This window comes from Somniosus microcephalus, chromosome 7 (assembly GCF_052327205.1).
Source record: "Somniosus microcephalus isolate GS21.2 chromosome 7, FLI_Smic_1.0, whole genome shotgun sequence".
Taxonomy (NCBI): Eukaryota; Metazoa; Chordata; class Chondrichthyes; order Squaliformes; family Somniosidae; genus Somniosus; species Somniosus microcephalus.
Window position 1 is genome coordinate 217,449,773 of NC_140993.1, and position 18,449 is coordinate 217,468,221.

The following is an 18,449-nucleotide window of genomic DNA, read 5'->3' on the forward strand; positions in this document are numbered from 1 at the left end:
ACCCCTTGTTTAGATTTGAGTCCGGCGGGGTGAAGTGTACTACCAGTTCTGGTAAGTCAGTCTGTCCGGAGGCCTCGTAAGCCTTTCTGATCGTCGCAGCGGCGGTGTTGCATTCTCCGGTGTTGATGCTGGTGTCTGCGTGGTCGGCGAAGGCTCGTGGGGTTCCGGCGTGCCGTCTACCTGAGCTGGAATTGGGGGGGGGGGGTGGGGGGGGTAAAGGTGGTGTCTCCGGAATGCCCGAGGGTGCGAGGTCCCGTAAGGAGACTGTGTCCTCCCGCGCCCGTCTGGGTAAGCCACATAGGCGTACTGGGGGTTGGCATGCAGGAGGTTCACCTTCTCGACCAGGGGGTCCGTTTAATGGGCCCTCGCGTGCTTTCGCAGCAGGAACGGGCCCCGGGGAGGTCAGCCAGGTTGGTAGTGTGGTTCCCGTAGTCGACTTCCTGGGGAAAACAAACATTCGCTCATGGGGGGTGGCGTTAATGGCAGTGCAGTAGTGACCGGATGGAATGCAGCGCTGCCGGGAGGACTTCCTGCCAGCGGGAGGTTGGGAGGCCCTTAGACTTTAAGGCTAAGAGGACGGCCTTCCATACCGTCGCGTTCTCTCTTTCCACCTGGCCATTCCCTCGGGGGTTGTAGCTGGTGGTCCTGCTTGCAGCAATACCTCTCGCTAGTAGGAACTGACGGAGTTCCTCGCTCATGAAGGAGGAGCCCCGGTCACAATGTATGTAGTTTGGGAACCCGAACAAGGCGAAGAGGTCATTCAGGCATTTAATGACCGTGGTACTGGTCATGTCTGGGCAGGGGAAGGCAAAGGGGAAACGGGAGTACTCATCAACGATGTTGAGGAAGTACACATTACGGTCAGAGGACGGGAGGGGCCCCTTAAAGTCGATGCTCAGGCGCTCGAAGGGGCGGGTGGCCTTGATCAGGCTTGCACTGTCCGGCCTAAAGAAGTGCGGTTTGCACTCGGCACAGGTCTGGCAGTTCCTGGTCATGGTCCTGACCTCCTCGATGGAGTATGGCAGGTTGCGGGCCTTAATGAAGTGGTAAAGTCTGGTGACCCCGGGGTGGCAGAGGTCGTTGTGGAGGGTCTGAAGTCTATCACTTTGCGCGCTGGCGCATGTAATTCGTGACAGAGCATCAGGGGGATCGTTCAGCTTACCTGGCCGGTACAAGATATCATAATCATAGGTGGATAGTTCGATTCTCCACCTCAATATCTTGTCATTCTTGATTTTGCCCCTCAGCTTGTTATTAAACATAAAAGCGACCGAACGCTGGTCGGTGAGGAGGGTAAATCGTTTGCCTGCCAGGTAATGCCTCCAGCGTCGTACCGCCTCCACAATCGCTTGGGCCTCCTTCTCGACCGACTAGTGTCGGATCTCAGGGCCCTGTAGGGTCCTTGAGAAGAAGGCCACTGGTCTCCCCTCCTGGTTAAGGGTAGCGGCTAGGGCGAAGTCGGATGCATCGCTCTCCACTTGGAAGGGGATGGACTTGTCCACTGTGTGCATTGTGGCCTTGGCGATGTCTCCCTTAATGAGGGAGAAGGCTGCGCACGCTTCCTCCGTAAGGGGGGAAGGATGTGGACTTCATGAGGGGTCTGGCTTTGTCTGCATAATTGGGCACCCATTGGGCATAGTAGGCGAAGAGCCCCAGGGTTCTCTTCAGAGCCTTTGGACAGTGGGGGAGGGGTAGCTCCATGAGGGGACGCATTCTTTCGGGGTCGGGGCCGATGACTCCGTTCTCTACTACACAGCCGAGGATGGCAAGGCGCGAGGTGTTAAACACACATTTATCCTTATTGTAGGTGAGGTTCAGCCGTTGGGCCGTACGGAGGAATCTCTCCAGATTAACATCGTGGTCCTGCCGGTCGCGGCCGCAGATGGTGACGTTATCTAGGTAGGGGAACGTGGCGTGCAGCCCGTTCTGGTCAACCATCTGGTCCATCTCCCTTTGGAAGACCGAAACCCCGTTGGTGACGCCGAAGGGAACCCTAAGGAAGTGGTAGAGGCGGCCATTCGCCTCGAAGGCGGTATACTGGCGGTCCTCAGGGCGGATAGGGAGTTGGTGGTAGGCCGACTTAAGGTCGATGGTAGAGAATACTCAGTATTGTGCGATCTGATTGACCATATCAGATATGCGGGGAAGGGGGTATGCGTCCAGCTGGGTGTACCTGTTTATGGTCTGGCTGTAGTCGATGACCAGGCGGTTCTTATTGCCCGTCTTAACTACCACGACCTGGGCACGCCAGGGGCTGGTGCTCCCTTCGATGATGCCCTCCTTCAGGAGACGCTGCACCTCAGAGCTAATGAAAGCTCTGTCCCCGGCGCTGTACCGCCTGCTCTTGGTCGCGACGGGTTTGCAGTCGGGGGTGAGGTTAGCAAACAGGGAAGGTGGCGGGACTTTGAGGGTGGATAGGCCGCAGGTGTTACACGGTGGGCGGTTTAAAATCTGTTGGTTGTCGACTGTGAGTGGGGGGAGGGGTCCGCCGTATGCTAGCGTGACGCTTTGGAGGTGGGATTGGAAGTCTAGCCCTAGTAGGACGGCGGCGCATAGTTGGGGGAGGACGAGGAGTTTAAAATTTTCATACTCCGTACCCATAACCGATAGGGTCACAACACAGTAGCCGCTGATGTCTGTGGCGTGGGATCTCGATGCCATCGAGATCCGGTTGCGCGTTGGCAGGACAGGGAGGGAGTAGTGGCTCACCGTGTCTGGGTGGATGAAACTCTCCGTGCTTCCGCTGTCGAACAGGCAGGTCGTGGCGTGGCCGTTCACTCTGATGTCCATCATTGACTTGGACAGGTGATGCGGGCGGGCTTGGTCCAGTGAGACGGAGGCTAGTGTATAGCTGAGCGAGTTGCTGTAGTCTGCGGGTGAGGCGGTAGTCGGGTCTAGAGGCACGGTGGCGGTCGAGCGTGGTGGGTAAAATGGCGTCTCCCACGAGGTTGGACAAAATGGCGGAGAAGATGGCTGCCCCCGTAACTCACATGAGGCACTGCTGGTGTCGGTTGCCTGTATCAAAGATGGCCGCCCCCATGACTCACATGTGGGGATGCTGGCCTCTGTTGCCTTGAAGGAAGATGGCCGCCCCCACAGCTCGCATGAGGCACTGCTGGCCTCTGATGATCCACCTCTGCAGGCCTTAGCGAAGTGGCCTTTCTTCATGCAGTTTGAGCAGGTAGAGTTCCTGGCTGGGCAGCGCGACCTCGGGTGTTTCGCCTGGCCGCAGAAGAAGCAGCCGGCGGCCCGATCACGGGGGTCCGATGTCGGAGCCGGTACCGGGGGTGGCGGTCTCGATCGGGTCCGGGATGCCGATGCTGAGGTAGGTCCCAGGGGGGTTGCTGCGGGGGGTATTGCGGTCGGGGTCGCTCCCAAGTCCCAGGGTCGCGAGTTACAGTACCTTGAGTATGCCTCGAGGTCCCGATGGGCCACTTCTAGAGAGAGAGCGAGGGCTGCAGCTTTGTCCAGGTCGAGGTCCCTTGCTTCCAGTAGTCTTTGCCGTGAGTAGTCGGACCGCAGGCCTTTCACGAAGGCATCGCGGACATTGTCTTCAGTATTTTCTGCCGCCGCTACCGCATTAAAGTTACAGTCTCTGCCGAGTGCTTGTAGCACCCGTAAAAATTCCTCCACGGGCTCTCCTGGCTGTTGCGGGCGGGATCTTAGGAGGTGTCTGGCATACATGGAATTTACCAGGGTTTGGTACTGTCTTTTCAGCCGGTTGATGGCGTCCTCGTATGTTTTAAGGTCCCGGATGAGTGCGAATACTTTAGGGCTCACTTGGGCGTTCAGAGCTCTTAGCATGGATTTCTGAGGCACGTCGGATTCTCCCAGGTAGGCTTCGAAGCAGCTCAGCCAGTGTTCGAAGTCGAGGGCTGAGTTTGCTGCCTGTGGGTTTAGGTCCAGGTACGGTGGTCTGAGGGCTCGCAGCCAGGCCGGCTGCTGTGGCTGTTGTAGCTGGGCGTCTGGCTGGTCGCTTGGCTGGTCGTTTGGCTGGTCGTTTGACTGCTCAAGTGTCGACATTTTAAAATTTAGCCAATAAAATTGATATACCTATCAATTCATCCAATGAAAAGCGACGAGTTAAGAAAGTAACTATAGGTTTTTATTGGCTAAATAACAGAGCCCACCCTCGTGGGTGATCGGATCCAACAAGGAGGAATACCAGCCAGTCGACCACCTTTATACCTGGGCAGGTAGGTGGAGCCATGGGCGGAGTCAGCAGTGTTCAGCCCAGGTATAACAGCGTGACAAGAGGCGACCTCGTATAGTGATACAACAGTGTGAACAGTGATAACGATATAACAGTGATAACTATAGTGTAACGATAGTGAACGACAAAAGTGGTTTACCACACCGACCGAGCCCCCCGCTCCCCGACTGAAACACCCGCTCCCCGACCGAGCCCTCCGCTCCCCGACCGAGCCCCCCACTCCCCGACCAAGCCCCCGCTCCCCGACCGAGACCCCCGCTCCCCGACCAAGCCCCCGCTCCCCGACCGAGACCCCCGCTCCCCGACCGATCCCCCCGCTCCCCGACCGAGCCCCCCTCTCCCCGACCGAGCCCCCCGCTCCCCGACCGAGGACCCCGCTCCCCGACCGAGCCCCACGCTCCCCGACCGAGCCCGCACTCCCCGACCGAGCCCCCCGCTCCCCGACCGAGCCCCCCTGCTCCCCGACCCAGCCCCCTACTCCCCGACTGAGCCTCCGCTCCCCGACCGAGCCCGCGCTCCCCGACCGATCCCCCCGCTCCCCGACCGAGCCCACCGCACCCCGACCGCTCCCCCCGCTCCCCGACCGAGCCCCCCGCTCCACGACCGAGGCTACCGCACCCCGACCGCTCCCCCTGCTCCCCGACCGAGCCCCCCGCTCCCCGACAGATACCCCCGCTACCCGACCAATCCCCCCGCTCCCCGACCGAGCCCCCCCGCTCCCCGACCGATCCCCCCGCTCCCTGACCGAGCCCCCCGCTCCCCGACCGATCACCCCGCTCCCCGACCGAGCCCCCCGCTCCCTGACCCAGCCCCCACTCCCCGACCGATCCCCCCCGCTCCCCGACCCAGCCCCCCGCTCCCCGATCGAAACCTCCGCTCCCCGACCGAGCCCCCCGCTCCCCGACCGAGCCCCCACTCCCCGACCGAGCCCCCCGCTCCCCGACCGAGCCCCCCGCTCCCCGACCGAGCCCCCCTCTCCCGGACCGAGCCTCCCGCTCCCCGACCGAGCCCCCCGCTCCCCGACCGTGCCCCACGCTCCCCGACCGAGCCGACTGCTCCCCGACCGAGCCCCCAGCTCCCCGACCGAAACCCCCGCTCCCCGACCGAGCCCCCCGCTCCCTGACCGAGCCCCCCGCTCCCTGACCGATCCCCCCGCTCCCCGACCCAGCCCCCCGCTCCCCGACCGAAACCCCCGCTCCCCGACGGAGACCCGGCTCCCCGACCGAGCCCCCACCGAGCCCCCACTCCCTGACCGAGCCCCCCGATCCCCGACCGAGCCCCCCGCTCCCCGACCGAGCCCCCAGCTCCCCGACCGATCCCCCGCTCCCCGACCGAAACCCCCACTTCCCGACCGAGCCCCCCGCTCGCCGACCGAGCCCCCGCCCCCTGACCGAGCCCCCTGCCCCCCAACCGAGGCCACCGCCCCCCGACCGAGCCCCCCGCTCCCCGACCGAGCCCCTCGCTCCCCGACTGAAACACCCGCTCCCTGACAGAGCCCCCTGCCCCCCAACCAAGGCCACCGCCCCCCGACCGATTCTCCCACTCCCCGACAGAGACCCCCTCTCCCCGACCGATCCCCCCGCTCCCCGACCGAGCCCCCCCGCTCCCCGACCGATCACCCCGCTCCCTGACCGAGCCCCCAGTTCCCCGACCGAGCCCGCGCTCCCCGACCGATCCCCCCGCTCCCCGACTGAGCCCCTCGCTCGCCGACTGAGCCACCCCACTCCCCGACCCAGCCACTCGCTCCCCGACCGAGACCCCCGCTCCCCGACCGATCCCAGCGCTCCCCGACCGATCCCCCCGCTCCCCGACCGAGCCCCTCGCTCCCCGACCCAGCCCCCACTCCCCGACTGATCCACCCCGCTCCCCGACACAGCTCCCCGCTCCCCGACCAAAACCCCCGCTTCCCGACCGAGCCCCCCGCTCCCCGACCGAGCCCCCCGCTCCCCGACCGATCCCCCCGCTCCCCGACCGAGCCCCCCGCTCCCCGACCGAGCCCCCCGCTCCCCGACCGATCCCCCGCTCCCCGACCGAGCCCCCCGCTCCCCGACCGATCCCCCCGCTCATCGACCGAAACCCCCGCTCCCCGACCGAGCCCCCCGCACCGCGACCGAGCCCCCACCGAGCCCCCACTCCCCGACCGAGCCCACCGCCCCCGACCGATCCCCCGCTCCCCGACCGAAACCCCTGCTCCCCGACCGAGCCCCCCGCTCCCTGACCGAGCCCCCACACTCCCCGACCGAGCCCACCGCTCGCCGACCGAGCCCCCCGCCCCCCGACCTAGCCCCCCGCCCTCCGACCGAGCCCCCCGCCCCCCGACCGTGCCCCCCCGCTCCCCGACCCAGCCTCCGCTCCCCGACCGAGCCCCCGCTCCCTGACCGAGCCCCCCGCTCCCCGACCGAGCCCCCCGCTCCCCGACCGAGACCCCCTCTCCCCGACCGAACACCCCGCTCCCCGACCGAGCCCCCCGCTCCCCGACCGTTCCCCCTGCTCCCCGACCGATCCCCCTGCTCCCCGACCAAGCCCCCCCGCTCCCCGACCGATCACCCCGCTCCCTGACCGAGCCCCCAGTTCCCCGACCGAGCCTGCGCTCCCCGACTGATCCACCCGCTCCCCGACCGAGCCCCTCGCTCGCCGACTGAGCCACCCCACTCCCCGACCCAGCCACTCGCTCCCCGACCGAGCCCCCCGCTCCCCGACCGATCCCAGCGCTCCCCGAGCGATCCCCCTGCTCCCCGACCGAGCCCCTCGCTCCCCGACCCAGCCCCCACTCCCCGGCTGATCCACCCCGCTCCCCGACCCAGCCCCCCGCTCCCCGACCAAAACCCCCGCTCCCCGACCGAGCCCCCCGCTCCCCGACCGAGCCAACCGCTCCCCGACTGATCCCCCCGCTCCCCGACCGAAACCCCTGCTCCCCGACCGAGCCCCCCGCTCCCTGACCGAGCCCCCACGCTCCCCGACCGAGCCCCCCGCTCGCCGACTGAGCCCCCCGCCCCCCGACCTAGCCCCCCGCCCTCCGACCGAGCCCCCCGCCCCCCGACCGTGCCTCCCCGACCCAGCCCCCGCTCCCCGACCGAGCCCCCGCTCCCTGACCGAGCCCCCCGCTCCCCGACCGAGCCCCCCGCTCCCCGACCAAAACCCCCGCTCCCCGACCGAGTCCCCCGCTCCCCGATCGAGCCCCCCGCTCCCCGACCGAGCCCCCCGCTCCCCGACCGAAACGCCCCCGGTCCCCGACCGAGCCCCCCGCTCACTGACCGAGCCCCCTGCTCCCTGACTGAGGCCTCTGCTCCCCGACCGAGCCCCCCGCTCCCCAACAGAAACCCCCGCTCCCCGACCGAGGCCCCCTCTCCCCGACCGAAACTCCCCCGCTTCCCGACAGAGCCCCCGGCTGCCCGACCGAGCTCACCGCTCCACGACCGAGCCCCCCGCTCCCCGACCGAAACCCCCGCTCCCTGATCGAGCCCCCCGCTCCACGACCGAGCTCAGCATTCCCCGACCGAGCCCCCCGCTCCCCGGCCAAGCCCCCGCTCCCCGACCGAGACCCCCGCTCCCCGACCGATCACCCCGCTCCCCGACCGATCCCCCAGCTCCCCGACCGAGCCCCCCGCTCCCCGACCGATACCCCCGCTCCCCGACCGAGCCCCCCGCTCCCCGACCGATCCCCCCGCTCCCTGACCGATCCCCCCACTCCCCGACCGAGCCCCCCCGCTCCCCGACCGATCCACCTGCTCCCTGACCGAGCCCCCCGCTCCCCGACCGAGCCCGCGCTCCCTGACCGAGCCCCCCACTCCCCGACCGAGCCCCCCTGCTCCCCGACCGAAACCCCCGCTCCCCGACCGAGCCCCCCGCTCCCCGACCGAAACCCCCCCGCTTCCCGACAGAGCCCCCCGCTGCCCGACCGAGCCCCCGCTCCCCGACCGAAACCCCCGCTCCCCGACCAAGCCCCCCGCTCCACGACCGAGCTCACCGCTCCACGACCGAGCCCCCCACTCCCCAAACGAAACCCCCGCTCCCCGACTGAGACCCCCGCTCCCCGACCGATCCCCCCGCTCCACGACCCAGCATCCCGCTCATCGACCGAAACCCCCGCTCCCCGACCGAGCCCCCCGCTCCCCGAACGAGCCCCCACCGAGCCCCCACTCCCCGACCGAGCCCACCACCCCCCGACCGAGCCCCCCGCTCCGCGACCAAGCCCCCAGCTCCCCGACCGATCCCCCGCTCCCCGACCGAAACCCCCGCTCCCCGACCGAGCCCCCACCGAGCCCCCACTCCCCGACCGAGCCCACCACCCCCTGACCGAGCCCCCTGCTCCGCGACCAAGCCCCCAGCTCCCCGACCGATCCCCCGCTCCCCGACCGAAACCCCCGCTCCCCGACCGAGCCCCCCGCTCCCTGACCGAGCCCCCCACCCCCTGACCGAGCCCCCCCTCTCCCCGACCCAAACCGCCACTCCCCGACCGAGCCCCCCGCTCCCCGACCGAGCCCCCCGCTCCCCGACCGAGCCCCCCGCTTCCCGACAGAGCCCCCCGCTGCCCGACCAAGCCCCCCGCTCCCCGACCGAAACCCCCGCTCCCCGACCAAGCACCCCGCTCCACGACCGAGCTCACCGCTCCACGACCGAGCCCCCCACTCCCCAAACGAAACCCCCGCTCCCCGACCGAGCCCCCCGCTCCACGACCGAGCTCACCGCTCCCCGACCGAGCCCCCTCTCCCCGACTGAGCCCCCGCTCCCCGACTGAGACCCCCGCTCCCCGACCGATCCCCCCGCTCCACGACCCAGCATCCCGCTCATCGACCGAAACCCCCGCTCCCCGACCGAGCCCCCCGCTCCCTGACCGAGCCCCCCACCCCCCGACCGAGCCCCCCCGCTCCCCGACCCAAACCGCCGCTCCCCGACCGAGCCCCCCGCTCCCCGACCGAAACGCCCCCGGTCCCCGACCGAGCCCCCCGCTCACTGACCGAGCCCCCTGCTCCCCGACTGAGGCCTCTGCTCCCCAACCGAGCCCCCCGCTCCCCAACAGAAACCCCCGCTCCCCGACCGAGGCCCCCTCTCCCCGACCGAAACTCCCCCGCTTCCCGACAGAGCCCCCGGCTGCCCGACCGAGCTCACCGCTCCACGACCAAGCCCCCCTCTCCCCGACCGACACCCCCGCTCCCTGACCGAGCCCCCCGCTCCACGACCGAGCTCAGCGTTCCCCGACCGAGCCCCCCGCTCCCCGACCAAGCCCCCGCTCCCCGACCGAGACCCCCGCTCCCCGACCGATCACCCCGCTCCCCGACCGATCACCCAGCTCCCCGACCGAGCCCCCCGCTCCCCGACCGATCCCCCCGCTCCCCGACCGATCACCCCGCTCCCCGACCGATCCCCCAGCTCCCCGACCGAGCTCACCGCTCCCCGACCGATCCCCCCGCTCCCCGACCGAGCCCCCCGCTCCCCGACCGATCCCCCCGCTCCCCGACCGATCCCCCCGCTCCCCGACCGATCCCCCCGCTACCCGACCGATCCCCCCGCTCCCCGACCGAGCCCCCCGCTCCCCGACCGATCCCCCCGCTCCCCGACCGAGCCCCCCCGCTCCCCGACCGATCCACCCGCTCCCTGACCGAGCCCCCCGCTCCCCGACCGAGCCCGCGCTCCCTGACCGAGCCCCCCACTCCCTGACCGAGCCCCCCTGCTCCCCGACCCAGCCCCCGGCTCCCCGACCGAAACCCCCGCTCCCCGACCGAGCCCCCCGCTCCCCGACCGAAACCCCCCCGCTTCCCGACAGAGCCCCCCGCTGCCCGACCGAGCCCCCCGCTCCCCGACCGAAACCCCCGCTCCCCGACCAAGCCCCCCGCTCCACGACCGAGCTCACCGCTCCACGACCGAGCCCCCCACTCCCCAAACGAAACCCCCGCTCCCCGACCGAGCCCCCCGCTCCACGACCGAGCTCACCGCTCCCCGACCGAGCCCCCTCTCCCCGACTGAGCCCCCGCTCCCCGACTGAGACCCCCGCTCCCCGACCGATCCCCCCGCTCCACGACCCAGCATCCCGCTCATCGACCGAAACCCCCGCTCCCCGACCGAGCCCCCCGCTCCCCGACCGAGCCCCCACCGAGCCCCCACTCCCCGACCGAGCCCACCACCCCCCGACCGAGCCCCCCACTCTGCGACCAAGCCCCCAGCTCCCCGACCGATCCCCCGCTCCCCGACCGAAACCCCCGCTCCCCGACCGAGCCCCCCGCTCCCTGACCGAGCCCCCCACCCCCCGACCGAGCCCCCCCGCTCCCCGACCCAAACTCCGCTCCCCGACCGAGCCCCCCGCTCCCCGACCGAGCCCCCCGCTCCCCGACCGAGCCCCCCGCTCCCCGACCGAAACCCCCGCTCCCCGACCGCGCCCCCGCTCCCCAACCGAAACCCCCCCCGGTCCCCGACCGAGCCCCCCGCTCACCGACCGAGCCCCCCGCTCCCCGACTGAGGCCTCTGCTCCCCGACCGAGCCCCCCGCTCCCCGACCGAAACCCCCGCTCCCCGACCGAGCCCCCCTCTCCCCGACCGAAACTCCCCTGCTTTCCGAAAGAGCACCCCGCTGCCCGACCGAGCCCCTCGCTCCCCGACCGAAACCCCCGCTCCCCGACCGAGCCCCCCGCTCCTTGACCGAGGTGACCGCTCCACGACCGAGCCCCCCGCTCTCCGACCGAGCCCCCAGTCCCCGACCAAGCCCCACTCCCCGACCGAGCCCCCCGCTCCCCGACCGAGCCCCCCGCTGCCCGACCGAGCCCCCCGCTCCCCGACCGAACCTCCAGCTCCCCGACCGAGCCCCCCGCTCCCCGACCGAGCCCCCCGCTCCCCGACCGAGCCCCCTGCTCCCTGACCGAGCTCCCCCGTTCCCGACCGAGCCCACCGCTCCCTGACCGATCCCCCCGCTCCCCGACCGAGCCCCTCGCTCCCCGACCGATCCCTCCCGCTCCCCGACCAAAACCCCCGCTCCCCGACCGAGCCCCCACTCCCCGACCGAGCCCCCCGCTCCCCGACCGAGACCCCCGCTCCCCGACCCAGCCCCTGCTCCCCGACCGAGCCCCCGCTCCCCGACCGAGCCCCCCACTCCCCGACCAAGGGCCCCGCTCCCCGACCGAGCCCCCCGCTCCCCGACCGAGCCCCCTGCCCGAGCCCCCCGCTCCCCGAACGAGCCCCCCGCTCCCCGACCGAGCCTCCGCTCCCCGACCGAGCCCCCCCGCTCCTCGACCGAGCATCCCCGCTCCCCGACCGAGCCCCGCTCCCCGACCGAGCCCCCCTGCTCCCCGACTGATGCCCCCACTCCCCGACCAAGCCCCCCGCTCCCCGACCGAAACCCCCGCCGCCCGGCCGAGCCCCCCCGCTCCCCAACCGAGCCCCTCTGCTCCCCGACCGAGCCCCCCGCTGCCCGACCGAGCCTCCCGTGATCCCCGACCAAGCCACAGCCAATCCCTGAGACCCACCCGCTCCCCACTTACCCCCCGTGATCCCTCCCCCAGACTGAACTTTCGCTCCCTCTCTGCAGCTGTAGGCCTACCCACCCGCAGCCAGGCAGCCTCTCAATCTGGCTGACTGTGGGCGGGAAACTGAGGCCTCACATGTAAATCAGGCCCTGTGGTTAAAGTCGGTATGGCCTGCGGGAAACCCGGCCTCCTGGGCTTCCCACCTGCCTCGGAGGTGGTGTCTCAGTTCCCTCTGGCAAATGTTTGGCAGAGTTATTGTGTGGATACAACTTTTTCTAAGCTTTCAAATTGACATGATCAGGATGGGAGGCATGTTGGATGTGTGTTGACAGCACATCAGAAGAGGAAGGCCATCCCACCATCAACGGCAGCGACAATGTGGTGGAATCAACACGTGCACAGGAGGGAGCTGCAGAGGAGGGAGCTGCACAGGAGAGAGCTGCTCAGGAGGGAGCTGCACTGTAAGGGGTTTTCGATCGCAGAGGTTTCTCTCTCTAGAGGCCTCTCTCTCTTGCACAGTAAAACCTTGATTGGTTCGACCCACTCGCCCCTTAGGTTCTAGACACTGGACTTTGATGCAGGAACTACAATGTAGAGAATACTCGATAGGCCAGGTTTAATGGAAACGAAATGACATTTTATTGCATAGAGAAAAAACGAATCAAATGCAAATCAATAACAGGGTACATGGGAGGGAAAAACAAATTCATAATACATTACTAACTGAGATAGATACAGGCATATTATACTTTACAAAAGTCATCATGAAATGGGGAAACACACGGAACATCGATGGACAACAACTCATTACCCCTTAAATGCCCACCCCCTAAGCCTAGCTAGATCAGATTGTGAGGGGCCAGAAACATGCTTACCAATCCAGTTGGAAAGTACAGAGTTTTGAAACAGGTCTGCGCTTATGGGATCTGGGCGTCGCTGGCAAGGCCAGCATCTTTTGCCCATCTCTAGTTGCCCTTGAGAAGGTGATGGTGAGCCGCCTTCTTGAATTGCTGCAGTCTGTGTGGTGAAGGTACTCCCACAGTGCTGTTAGGTAGGGAGTTCCAGGATTTTGACCCAGCGACGATGAAGGAATGGCGATATACTTCTAAGTCAGGATGGTGTGTGACTTGGAAGGGAACTTGGAGGTGGTGGTGTTCCCATGCGCCTGTGTAGGATTCGCAAAATCCAGAAAATACAGTCTAGATTGGTAAAACCCCTGAAATGGCCACATTGTGAGAACACAAGATGGAGTTGGCAGTTCTCATGGCTCAGTTCAAAAGGACACACCAGCAGTATCTTACAGCAGCCTGAGTCATCACCGATTAGAAGATTCCAGAACTTACTGCTATTGATATGATAATATGGTTACAGCAGTAACGAACTCGTAAACAAAAGTATTTGCACCTGGAGGTGCGCTAATTGCTAGCAAAACGCAAACCCATCTCTGAAATCGCTGAGCACAGGAAAAAACCCATTATCTGTACCAAACTCAGAGGGACACAGGACAGATCCCATCAGTTTCATTTACAAGACATTAAAATAAAGTACTTGCTTTTGTCAAAGCAGCCTGCCCATTACCTTGACAAAAGAAAACCCCTGATTTGGAGCTGAGATAAGGGCAAGGAAACAGTATAACTGTTGAGGGAAAATCGACAGCAAGACATTCATTCATTCAGTGAGATTCAGACAGATCCATCACAGATTCACACAGACACGAGGTCAAGGACAGAGCGAGGAGGACCCACAAGATTGTGCAGGAGAGCAGATTCAGAAGTTCAGTCCAGATCCAAGACCATCAGGAATTCGAAGGCCGAATGGAGAGGAGACGGTTCGAGGAGTTCGGAGGACTTTCAAGATTGTGCAGGAGAGAGATTCAGCCAGACTCAGACAGATCCACAAGATTCACCAGAAGCAGTGAAGTCCAAGTCCAGATACCATCAGGAGTTCGAAGACCGTGCGGAAGAGTAGACGGCTCGAGGAGTTCGGAGGACTTCCAAGTTTGCGCAGGAGAGCGGGTCCAGGAGCCGGTCCCATAAGGAAGATTGGAGATCCCGGACGTAACAAGGAGTACCAAGGTCCAGGAGGGTTTTTAAATTCTGGTGAGCATAAAGGCCCAACTCTACCTAACTGACATAGTTGAGGTATATTTTAGCAACGGGAGGGTTTGTAACATTAAGGGTTTTGTAATTCAGGAGTGTGATTTATCCCTCGATGTGTCCGTGCGCTTTTCCCACCCCCGTTTTAGTATACCACTGATTAAGAATTGTTGTATGATTTAAGATAGTCAAAGTTATTCCTTGTGTGTTAAATTTTAGTTCCCATTGGGAGACGTGCTAATGATTTTTGTCTAAATTGATTCTTGCATTCTCTGTGTTTATTCTCCTTGAAAATAAAGATATTTCTGATTTAAAACTCACCTTGTCTCACCTGATCCATTTGTCTTCCGAGTCACAAGTTGGGCCACAAATCAAGGTTGTCTGGCAATAAGCCCAGTGACTAGAACCGGTGAGGGGGGAGCGCTTCGGAACCGCTCATGAGCAGTGCGAAATCAAAACCAATCTAGCACACCATAAGCCCGTTAAAATGACCCCTTACACCTGCTGCCCTTGTCCTTTTAGCTGGAAGAGGTCGCGGGTTTGGGAGGTGCTGCCGAAGAAGCCTTGGCGAGTTTCTACAGTGCATCTTTTAGATGGTACACACTGCAGCCACAGTACGCCGGTGGTGGAGGGAGTGAATGTTTAAGGTGGTGGATGGGGTGCCAATCAAACGACTGCTTTGTCCTGGATGGTGTCGAGCTTCTTGAGTGTTGTTGCAGCTGCACTCATCCAGGCAAGTGGAGAGTATTCCATCACACTCCTTACTTGTGCCTTGTAGATGGTGGAAAGGCTTTGGGGAGTCAGGAGGTGAGACACTCGCCGCAGAATACGCAGCCTCTGACCTGCTCTTGTTGCACCTGCTATGTGACTGGTCCAGTTAAGCTTCTGGTCAATGGTGACCCCCCAAGATGTTGATGGTGGGGGATTCGGTGATGGTAATGCCATTGAATGTCATGGGGAGGTGGTTAGACTCTCGCTTGTTGGAGATAGTCATTGTCTGGCACTTGTGTGGTGCGAATGTTACCTGCCACTTATCAGCCCAAGCCTGAACGTAGTCCAGGTCTTGTTGCATGCGGGCATGGACTGCTTCATTATCCGAGGAGTTGTGAATGGCGCTGAACACTGTGCCATCATCAGTGAACATCCCCACTTCTGACTTATGTTGGAGGGAAGGTCATTGATGAAGCAGCTGAAGATGGCTGGGCCTAGGACACTGCCCTGAGGAACTCCTGCAGCGATGTCCTGGGGCTGTGATGATTGACGTTCAATCACCACAACCATCTTCTTTTGTGCTAGGTATGACTCCAACCAGTGGAGTGTTTTCTCCCTGATTCCCACTGACTTCAGTTTTACTAGGGCTCTTTGATGCCACACTCTGTCAAATGCTGCTTTGATGTCAAGGGCAGTCACTCTCACCTCACCTCTGGAATTCAGCTCCTTTGTCCATGTTTGGACCAAGGCTGTAATGAGGTCGGGAGCCGAGTGGTTTTGGCGGAACCCAAACTGGGCATCAGTGAGCAGGTTATTGGTGAGTAAGTGCCGCTTGATAGCACGGTCATAGAAACATAGAAACATAGAAGATAGGAGCAGGAGTAGGCCATTCAGCCCCTCGAGCCTGCTGATCATTCAAACTCAGTACCCTGTCCCTGCCTTCTCCCCATATCCCTTGATCCCTTCAGCCTTACGAAATATATCTAACTCCTTCTTGAATATATTTAATGAATTGGCCTCAACTGCCTTCTGTGGTAGAGAATTCCACAGGTTCACCACTCTCTAGGTGAAGAAATTCCTCCTCATCGCTGTCCTAAATAGCTTACCCCTTATCTTTAGACTGTGACCCCTGGTTCTGGACTCCCCGGCCATCGGGAACATCCTTCCTGCATCTAGCCTGTCTAGTCCTGTTAGAATTTTATAAGTTTCAATGAGATCCCCTCTCATTCTTCTAAACTCCAGCGAGTATAAGCCCAATCGACCCAATCTCTCCTCATACGTCATTCCTGCCATCCCAGGTATCAGTCTGGTGAATCTTCGCTGCACTCCCTCCATGGCAAGAACATCCTTCCTCAGATAAGGCGACCAAAACAGCACACAATACTCAAGGTGCGGCCACACCAAGGCCCTGTATAACTGCAGCAAGACATCCTTGCTCTTGTACTCGAATCCTCTTGCTATGAAGGCCAACATACCAGTTGCCTTCTTTACCGCCTGCTGCACCTGCATGCTTACCTTCAGCGACTGGTGCACAAGGACACCCAGGTCTCGTTGCACTTCCCCTTCTCCCAATCTATTGCCGATGACACCTTCCATCACTTTGCTGATGATTGCGAGTAGACTGATGGGGTGGTAATTGACCGGGTTGGATTTGTCCAGCTTTTTGTGAACAGGACATACCTGGGCAGTTTTCCACATTGTCGGATAGATGCCAGTGTTGTAGCTGTACTGGAACAGCTTGGCTAGAGGCGCGGCTAGTTTTGGAGCACAAGTCTTCAGCACGATAGCCTTTGCTGTATCCAGTGCGCTCAGTCGTTTCTTGATATTACGTGGAGTGAATCGAATTGGCTGAAGACTGGCTTCTGTGATGGTGGTGACCTCGGGAGTAGGCCGATATGAATCATCTACTCGGCACTTCTGGCTGAAGATGGTTGCAAATGCTTCAGCCTCGTCTTTTGCACTCACGTGCTGGGCTCCACCATCATTGAGGATGGGGATATTCATGGAGCCTCCTCCTCCCGTTAGTTGTTTAATGGTCCACCACCATTCACGACTGGATGTGACAGGACTGCAGAGCTTTGATCTGATCCGTTGATTGTGGGATCGCTTAGCCCTGTCTATAGTATGCTGCTTCCGCTTTTTAGCATGCATATAGTCCTGTGTTGCAGCTTCCCCTGGTTGGCACCTCATTTTTAGGTACGCCTGTTGCTGCTCCCGGCATGCTCTTCTACACTCCTTATTGAACCAGGGTTGGTCCCCTGGCTTGGTGGTAATGGTGGAGTGAGGGATATGCCAGGCCACGAGGTTACAGATTGTGGTGGAATACAACTCTGCTGCTGCTCAGTGTGAAGATGGGACAATTCTGCTGCTGCTGATGGCCCACAGCGCCTCATGGATGCCCAGTTTTTAGCTGCTAGATCTGTTCTGAATCTATCCCATTTAACACGGTGGTAGTGCCATACAACATGATGGAGGGTGTCCTCAGTGTGAAGATGTGACTTCATCTCCACAATGACTGTGCGGTGGTCACTGCTACCAATACTGTCATGGACAGATGCATCTGCAGCAGGTAGATTGGTGAGGATGAGGTCAAGTAGGTTTTTCCCCTCGTGTTGGTTCTCTCACCATCTGTCTCAGGCCCAGACTGGTAGTTATTGTTGTGTCGGTACCTTTCTACCTAGACACAATTTAGGACTCAGAACTCAGAGATTCAAACATAAAGTGCTTTATTCAGGAAGGACAGGAAGTTCTGGAAAGTTCTGAACAAAGAGAGCTAAACTTAACCAAGAGAACACCCAACCATTTGTCTGCTGTGACAGCGCCACCACAGGTGGGAGGAGAACACACAATACATAACATATTCCTCCCCTCTTAAATGAAAGGTCCACATTATTGCTCAACAGGTAAGTTATTTTCAATACACTCACTAACCAAGGGTAGAGGTAGACTGCCTCAAACCCTGACTTTACCCTGGGGTTTATTCTGCCCCAGTCTTGTGGGTAAATCACTAAGCCTACAGATCCAAGCGTCTTGGGGGCCGCCGCTCCCTGACAGGATACCGGCGGTCATCGCTGGCTTGCACAGCAGTAGGCATTGACACAGGCCTGGATGGAGAAGGTGCCTGTGTCAGTCGAAAGTGAGGAGTTTGCACAGGTGGAACAGTCTCTATGACTTCCTGTGTTGGAGAAGAGCACTGTGGCAAAGGATGCTGGTTTGCGGTATCATCCGGAAACAGTTCAGGCCAACCAGCCGTTGGAGCCTCTGTGGCTGTCTCTGCTGCTAGCAACAGTTGATCTGTGTGTCTTCTCCAGACGACGTCCTCAGCAGTCTCAACCGTGTAAGACACAGGGCCCGTCTGCGCGATCACCGTAGCAGGAACCCATTTCGGTCCAGTGTTGTAGTTTTGAGCTAGGACGTGCTCTCCAGGGTGAAACCGTCTCTCCTTGGCTCTTTTCTCTTGTTGTTGACAATGGACAACCTGTTCTGCCCTTGGAGGTTTGAGTAAGTCAAAACTTGTCCGCAACTGCCTCTTCATCATGAGCGAAGTGGGGGAAGTTTTGGTTGTGGCATGCGGCTCATTCCTGTAGGACAACAGAAAGCTGTTCAGACGTTGGTGGATGGAGCCCTGACCTTGCGATGCCTTCAAGGCGTGCTTCAAAGTTTGCACGAACCTTTCTGCCAGGCCGTTAGTAGAGGGATGATAGGGCACAGACCTGATGTGTTGGACACCATTTACATGCAGGAAGGTTGCAAACTCCTCTGATACAAATTGTGGACCGTTGTCACTTATGAGTTGTTCCGGTGAGTCATAACGGCTGAACATCTCACCAAGTTTCTCAATTGTTTTCTCTGCTGTGGTAGACCTCATCACAACGACCTCCGGCCACTTGCTATGAGCGTCCACAACCACCATAAACATCTTCTCTTCGAAAGGACCGGCGAAGTCCACATGTATTCACTGCCACACTTCTGCAGG